Here is an 8,506-nt window from a genome sequence, read left to right as displayed (position 1 = left end):
TTGCCTGAATTTTTAAGCGGCATCGCCTTGAGACAGTACACTTCGGTGTCTCAGACGGCCGGGGCCCATCACGGAAAGATATCCGTTTGGCCAGAGGCCGTACAGTGGTTGTTGAGGAGTTTCGCAACCGACGAGGCGATCCGTCAAGCCGTGCTCGCATTGCGAGAAGTTCAGCAAAGACCGTCTGAAGACGAGATGGAATTTTATATCCGTCTGACGGACGCAAGCAACCGATGTGGAAACGTATATTCGATGGAAGAACAGATGACGATGTTTATTGAAGGACTCGATTCGAGTATCAAGCCGATGGTATCTCAATACCGGCAAGACAATCGGGACGTTTCATTTTTGAGACTAGTGAATTACGCGAAGGCGCATGGCTCGGCGAGCCGCGCTAAGGACAAGAAGACCAAGAAGGTCACGATTCAGACGCCGTCGACGTTCAGGGCGGGGAAGAAGCCGAGGGCTTCTTATCCCGGTCGCAAAAGTCACGCCGCAGTCCATTTAGCCGAGTCCATGTCCGCGTCAGATGAGCGCGGTGCGCATGGAAGTAGCGAAAATCACTACGAAGGAGCGTTAGTAGCCGAAGGCGAGTTTATTGAGCCATCGGAGGGCTACGGACACGAGGACTACGGGGACAGCGGGTCGTCAACTTTACCGACGCCTGCATACACGACGGAGTCGTTTTTAGAGCCCACGGATCCCGTGATGATGTTTCGGGGGCGCGGCCACACGCCGGCACCTCGCATTCCGATGGAAGACAAGGGTACGACGTTTCGAAGGCCAGGCTGGATGGGAAGGCCGCAACGCCAAGGAAGGCCGCCGGCCCGTGGAGGACCTAGGACGCCGTATCCCGTCAAGACGCACGGTCTGGTGTGCTGTCATTGCTATGGAAAGGGGCACGCCGCGCCAACGTGCATTCTCTCCCTCCGGGAAATGTACCGAGTTTTGGAAAATTATGAGGCGTTGTCTCCGATGGAGAGGCTAGGGATACCATCGACGAGTTACCTGAAGGTCAAGAATTGGTTCGATTCGCAGACGGCGAGCACGCCGAGTGCTTCAACGCCGAGGTCGAACCAACCCTTCAGAGGGCCCACTGCGGGGCCCGCGCCGTCGGATGTGAGAAGGATCCCGCAGTGGCAGGAAAACTAGAGAGGGGAATCTCGCATGAGTCGCGAGAGGCACAGGGTCGACGTACTGTGCCCGGGGCTCAGCCCCGTTTCCCGTCTCTAAAGGAAAAATCAGGCCTCGAGGAGGAGATTGTTGGATTGGTGGATAAGCCCAAAGGGCCAGCTCAAGTCAAGAAAATTTTGAGCCGAGCCCGAGATCATCCGCTGGAAGAAGTTCGAAGACCCTGGTACAGGGTTAAGCGAAGGGAGTGTCCCGAGAAGATTTTGGTCCTTGCGCAAAAAAACTACAAAGTTTACGTGGACATCGGACCCACGATTGGATTGATGAGCCGGGTGTTGTCTGTTTTAGACACCGGCGCGGGACCAAACCTTGTGCGAAAATCGGAACTCTCGGCTGGAATGGAATCTCTAGTGTCCTACGGACCGACCCAAGATATCGGCGACGCGAACAATAGGCCACTCCGGACTCTCGGCACAATTAGAATGCCTGTGAGGCTTGGAAAATTTGTGGCCGCAGCCGAGTTTATTGTATGCGAAAAACTAGCCGTCCCGCTAATTCTAGGCGCGGACTACTGTAACCGGTTTGTGGAAGCAATTTATCCAAGGAAGAAAACGGTTGAGTTGGCGGATTTCTCGGAGGTTCCGATAGTTAGGCGGTTCTCGACGAGAAAAGGGAAGAAGAATCTCGTCGCGGGAGAGGACGAGAATCATGGAAAGGGGGAGCGAATTTCCCCTAAGGTAAAAGTGGCAAGAGCCACAACTATCGAGCCAGGGACGCAACGCGTCGTGGAATGCACCTCGAAGAGGGCGGGCTTGGTGGTGGTTCAGCCGTACTCGTCGTTGTACGAAAGGCACGGGTTGACATGCACGAATGGTGTCGTTCAGGTTGAGCCTGACAGGCCATTTCGTTTACTCGTTGCGAATTTTAGGACGTACCCTGTCAGGGTGCAAAAAGGCCAAGTCGTGGCAGAATTATTACCGCACCCGAGAGCCGCGCTCGAGAGCAAAACCACCATTGGTGAAGTTCTCGGAATTCAAGAAAGGAAGAAGGAAACTTTTCCTAATTCCACCAAGACGCCTACGGGCGAGACAAGATGCGAACCGTCGGATCAAGCGCGCGAGGACCAGCCAGAAGAACGGTCGGCAGAGCTCTCCGCGTCGGCATCTACGAAGCCGCAACGCAGGATTGAGCCGCCACCGCCGGACGTGGAGGACCTCGACCTGAGCCACGTGCCGGAACGGCTGCGCGAGCGGTTCCGTCGGATGTTGAAGAAGTATTCAAGGATGTGGGATGGGACGCTTGGCGAAATTAATACTACCGTCCATCGGATCGAGTTGATACCCGAGACTCGCCCCATCGCACAAGCCCCGTATCGGGCCGGGCCTAAAGCCCGCGAAGTAGAAGATGCAGAGGTGCAGAAGATGTTGGAGGCAGGAGTGATAGAACCAGCGCAGTCAGAATGGGCGTCGCCCGTGTTGCTGGTGCCTAAGCCGGACGGGTCAATGCGTTTTTGCGTAGACTACCGCAGGTTGAACGCAGTGACGGTGAAGGACACGTACCCCTTACCGCGCATGGATGAGTGCCTGGACTCGCTTGGTGACACCAAGGTTTTCTCCGCGTTGGACGCAATTTCGGGATATTGGCAGATGCCTATCCCTGAGCGCGACCGCGACAAGACCGCATTTTCGTGTCACTCAAGACTGTATCGCTTCTCAAGAATGCCCTTCGGGCTAACCAACGCGCCAGCGACGTTTCAGAGAGCAATGGATATCCTGCTCTCTCCGTTCCGTTGGAAGTGCTGTTTGGTGTATCTGGACGACATAATAATTTTTAGCCAGTCGTGGGAGGAGCACATCGTGCACGTGGATGAGATACTTTCTGTATTGGAGAAGGCAGGTGTGAAGCTCAAGCTTCGCAAGTGTGAATTTTTCGTCGAAAAGATCAAGTACCTGGGCCATGTCGTTCGGCCAGGTACATTGGAAGTGGACGCCGCGCGAACCGTCGCATTGGAACAAGTGAGGTACCCTCAAACGCAGACCCAGCTCAGGAGCTTCTTGGGACTTTGTAATGTCTACCGCAGATTCGTTTCGCATTATGCGAAAATCGCGCATCCGCTCAATCAACTGTTGAAGAAAGGACAACCGGTCCAGTTGGAAGGATTCGACGAACCGAGCAAGAAAGCTTTTCATAAGCTCAAGGACGCCATCTTGGCACCGCCGGTGTTGGCGCTGCCGAAGAAGGACCTACCACACTCGGTAGATACCGATGCAAGCGACTACCAAATAGGCGCTGCACTATTTCAAACACACCCGGATGCGCAACGCAAACCCATCGGGTTCTTTTCAAGAACGTTATCCGCAGCCGAGAGAAACTACTCTGTTTCAGAAAAAGAATGTCTAGCGGAAATTTGGGCCGTACAGACTTTAAGACCATATCTATATGGCGAGCACTTCATTGTGCATACCGACCATGCCTCATTGAGGTGGTTGATGAACGTAACCGACCCCAACGGGAGATTGATCCGATGAAGGCTCCGCCTCTCGGAATTTGATTTCGAAATCAAGTACAAGAAGGGCAAGGCTAACAGCCAAGCTGATGCCCTGTCAAGACTACGGACCGCTGGAGAAACCGTCGACGAAATCGAAGACGAAATCCCATGCTTTATGGCCGAACCGGCCGAGGGTACAGTGGAGAACGAGGAAAGTTTTGACGCGATAGACGACATCCTCGCTCTTGAGGGAGGGACCACCCCTGATCGCCTCGATCAATTCCAAGCTGTCACTCCGGAGGAGCTCATTCGCGAGCAAGCCGTCGACCCCTTCTGCAACCGCATCAAGGAAGAAATGGACGCCGGAAAGGTGAGAACGTTCAGCACGGAGACCGAGGAACTCGAAGGAACTCTATGCCGTACCGCGGCAGAGTTTGTACAAGTGGTAATACCACAATCGTTAAGGGACCGCGTCCTAGGGTTGAGCCACTACGCAAAATTGGCAGGCCACCCGGGAGGCAGGAAACTTTACAAGACTTTGAGAAGGAATTTTTATTGGCCTACGATGGCCCTAGACTGCTACGCAGTCGCGAAGAATTGCGCCGCATGTGCGCGGGAAAGGGTGAAGTTAAGAAAAAACACGAAGGAAATGAAGCTGTTCACGCCCAAAGCGCCGCTAGAATTTGTCGCCATCGACATCTTCGGCGAGATAATTACAACTAAGCGAGGAAATCGGTATATTCTCATGATCAGCGAGCGATACTCAAAAGTGGTACGAACCGTACCGTTGAAGAAGATGTCAGCTGCGCACATCGCACAAGCCTTCGTTCACCATTGGGTATTCGTGTACAGACCGCCGGTCAAGCTGCTGTCCGACAATGGAACACAGTTCACGGCCCGGTTCTTTCAGAACGTCTGTCGAATTCTCGGCATCCGCAATGTGTTCACGACTACGTACCACCCGCAAGCCAACGGCCAAGTTGAGAGATTTAACCGCACGCTGACTTCCGCGTTGCGAAAATACGTTGGAAAGCACCCCAAGGACGGGGACTTATTTAGCGACGCTGTGACGTTCGCCTACAACACACAAGTTCATCGAACTACGAACATTGCGCCCTTCGAGCTGGTGTTGGCTCGGGCGCCGAGAAACATTGCGCTACAAGCGCAACCAACATTGGAGAATTTCAGCTCGTCACGAGCATACTACCTGAAGTGGCAGTCGTGGTTGGAGAGCCTAATGCGAGGCGCCGATAGGAGTTTGCGGAAGGAACAAGCCCGGTACAAGCGAAATTTCGACGCACGCCTTCGCAAACCGCAATATGAGATCCCACCGGGGTCCTACGTGTTCCTCCGGAAGGAGCAGGGCACAGCTAGCGAACCGAAACACAACCTGGCACAAGTCGCTACAGGACCTTATCAGGTTAAAAGATCGGATCAACATACGGTAGTCATTGCCATTGGCGATCAGGGGGAACGCTTATCGCGAGACAGGGTGGAGCTAGCCCCAAGCCCGATAGACTACGCGCCGATAACTGGCCTACGTCAAGCGCTACAGTTCCTGGGAGCGCCGGAGCTCAACGAAGAAGGAGAGGTAATGGAGGACGAGGAATGTCCTCACACCCGTGCGCCTACGTCAGGGGACCAGGACAATCTAATTAGTCAAGCGCCGACAGCGGAGACATCTCCGGACCTACGCGATTTCGGAAAGTCCAGAGAAGAGGACGAGTTGGAAGATCTTCAGGAGGGGGAAGGGCACAGTTCAGAGAAAGGAGAGGAAACGGAAAACACGGAATACGTAATCGATCGGGTCGCCGACCACGATTATCAAAATGGTAATTTGATTCTCAAGGTGGAATGGTACGGCTATACGCCCGAGGACGCGACGTGGGAGCCCATTGAGCAATTACCCCGCAGCGCGGCCGTCACGTATTTCCGGAGGAAGAAACTGCCCCTCCCGCTGCAAGTCTCACGCGCGAGACCAGGATGAGCTCCATACGCAATCTGATGATGGAAAGCAAAAAGAAGACGCGAGCCGCAACCAGTTTCCTATGTTTTTACCTTCTTAACTATTCTGTTTTGTTTTTGTTTTTTGGCTGTTTTGTTTCTTTATGTTTGTTTTCCCTTCCCGAGACGCACCTAGGTCGGTCATTCCGGAAGGATCGTGCGTAATGTCAGAAGAACACGACAGACGCCCAAGGGCAACAAGGGACTGCGAACCGCCGATCGTGATTAAGGCTACACGCTGTATCTCGAGTCGAGGAAGGAGAGGACGGATCGCGTGAGGGAAGTTCAGAGAGACAAGTGTCGCGAGGAAAAACGCGGAACACAGAAGGGTTGTGTGAATTTTAACAATGATCCGGGAACGACACCGACGATTGAGAGGCATAGGGCGTTAAGAAAGGCGTGAAGTCGAGTTCGAGAGACTGGGACGGCCGGCAACACACCACAGGTGTCGCCCACGCCCAGAATGAGTCGAATAGAAGCCCTGATGGGAACGTTGTTGACGTACAGCGATCGATCGTGCGATACCACGCCTAGCGTTTGTCTGATTCTTTTGTCGTCAATTCTTTTTTTTGTTTTGTATCGCGCAGAACGACGCGCACGGAAGCGAGAAAGGGTAAATTCCTGTCCACAAGACAACCTCCCGTAGTTCGGGGGGGAGCCAAAAGGGATAACGCCGAGTCGGTCGGAATGCTGTCCCGCGCAGGAAGAACGAGAAGGTGTTGAAAAGAGGCAATTGAAATGCGCGGGCACGCGCACGTGAACGAGACGAATCAAGAGGACGTGGACGATGTGAAGCGCACCGCGGAGAGAGAGAGTAGCGATAGTCGCCGGCATCGCGATCACAGGAAATGAGAGAAGGAAACTGGAATGAGTTAGGCGATTCTGCATCGGACCCCCTCACATGAATGAAGCAGCGCGCGCTGCCATGCCATGAAATGGAAAAATTTACTGTAGTCTCAGGCTGAGGTAATACACCGCCTTGGATACGATCACGCGTTGCCGCCGCGCACACGTGAAGGGACGCTTGGATCAGTGATCCACCCTCGTGGGACATGATTTAATCAAAAAAATTGGAGATGTCGGCAGGGAGCTGCTGGACGGCCGGTGAAAGTTGAAGATTGAACACTGGTCAGTCTTCGAAATTTTAATCAAAATTAAGGGAAGGTACGGAACTTGTCGGTCATACGAGAACGGGCTGTCGCTTGCTATAGCCAAAGGCACGAGTATCCGAGGCCGTCCGGCAGCACCGTCACCAACCCCCGCGCGCAACGCCGACCACAACACCGAACAACGACGTCGTCAAATCCGTTTCAAAGGCGTTGACTACGATCGAGAGACTAAGAAATCGACGCACGGCGAGCGGGAGGGTTCCCCCGCGTGTAAATCTCGGAACGACCGCATACCATCGGATACGCACACTGGCATAGGAGCCATCCTCCCCTTTCCCCAAAAACCGCGACTATTTCTGTTCGCAAAAAGCCTCGTCGCTCGCAGCGGCGAACGGAAGACGAAAGAAAGAAGGGGAACGGAACGTTATTTATTTATTCATGAGAGGATGGATCGAGAGTCTCGCGCCTTCTTCCTCCACGGATGTCCAGGAGAAACATTGAGGAAAGGACGAATTCAACGGAGAAGAAAGTGTCGCTCGACGAGCTTGTGACCGACAATCTGTCTGTTGCTTGTAGCGACTGACGTCGCCAAGCTCACGTCCTTGTTTTTACCCCGAGCGATCCACCATGGCAATTTTCTTTCCTGTTCTTTGACTCCCTTTCTAGCTGTCTGTTTTTTTATTTTCTGCTCTACGTTTGTTTGCCTGTTTATTTTTTTTCTTTGTGAAGGCGGAATACATCCTCGCGCCGCGACGTCGACGCGCAAGACTAGGGCAACGAAAAGGGCGCCGATCCCGACGAGACCCCCACGTTGGAGGGGGATAAGAAGGTGGATCCAGGCCTATACGCACGACGTGTGGACGCGACAAGTTATGGCAGGAATTGCCTGGTTCAGTCGAAACCCCCGGATTGCTACAGTAGTGTATCCGACGGACCATGCAGGGAAGGCGCTTGGCGCTGACCACGATCGACAGATTGGGGACAGAAACTCGTCGAGCAGGGAGAAGTTATGTTTCTTTCGTTTTCGCTTTTGGCTTTGTCTTGCTTCGCCCTATTCTATTTTTTGACGTCGGAGACGCGATTGCGTCCCTCGGACGCTGACCGGCAAGACCACAAGGTCCCCGAAGGAAGGAAGAGAGCGATCTCCGAACCGACGTATCGTTGCCGTACGGTTACTATTTTAATGTGAAAATTACAAGTCATCCGTTGACCTGGGAGAAGGAAGGGTTAAATGGGGGCAAAATGTGCAACAGCCCTGCAAGGCAGTCAGACAAAATAAAACTGAATAAGTCCGGAGTGGCTACGGCTCATGTCTACGATCGAGGAATTGTCCGAGGATGCGCAACACGGAAGCGTACGACGAGTAGGAGGGCAGCCGCACCAATTCTGCCCCGCGAGACGGAGAGAATGCAGAGCCCGTGGAGATTACGTGGAAGAATTATCGCAGTTTCGTTCAGTTCTTTTTTTTGTTTCGTTTCGTTTTTTTGTCGTGTGAATTGAGCACCAGGGCATTTGTTGAGAACGCTAGTCCACTCCCTGGGTAATCTAATATTGAATTGAATGACCCGCGTTATTTGATTTGCTCACTACAGTGTACGTTTCTAATACTTTCAAAGAAAAGGGTTCGTGGAATTGAGGAGATAATTGAAGAGAAGGAAGAAGGGATTGCCGATCGCAACGAGAGCAGGGGAGCGCCGGACGAAGGGTAACTAATCGCCAACAGGCCAAAACTGGGATCGACTCTCGCTTTGACCGTCCGAACGGACGAGACGCA

The sequence above is a fragment of the Chondrus crispus genome, genomic scaffold (genome assembly GCF_000350225.1).
Source record: "Chondrus crispus Stackhouse genomic scaffold, scaffold_149, whole genome shotgun sequence".
Lineage (NCBI taxonomy): Eukaryota > Rhodophyta > Florideophyceae > Gigartinales > Gigartinaceae > Chondrus > Chondrus crispus.
This window is presented reverse-complemented; position numbering follows the sequence as displayed.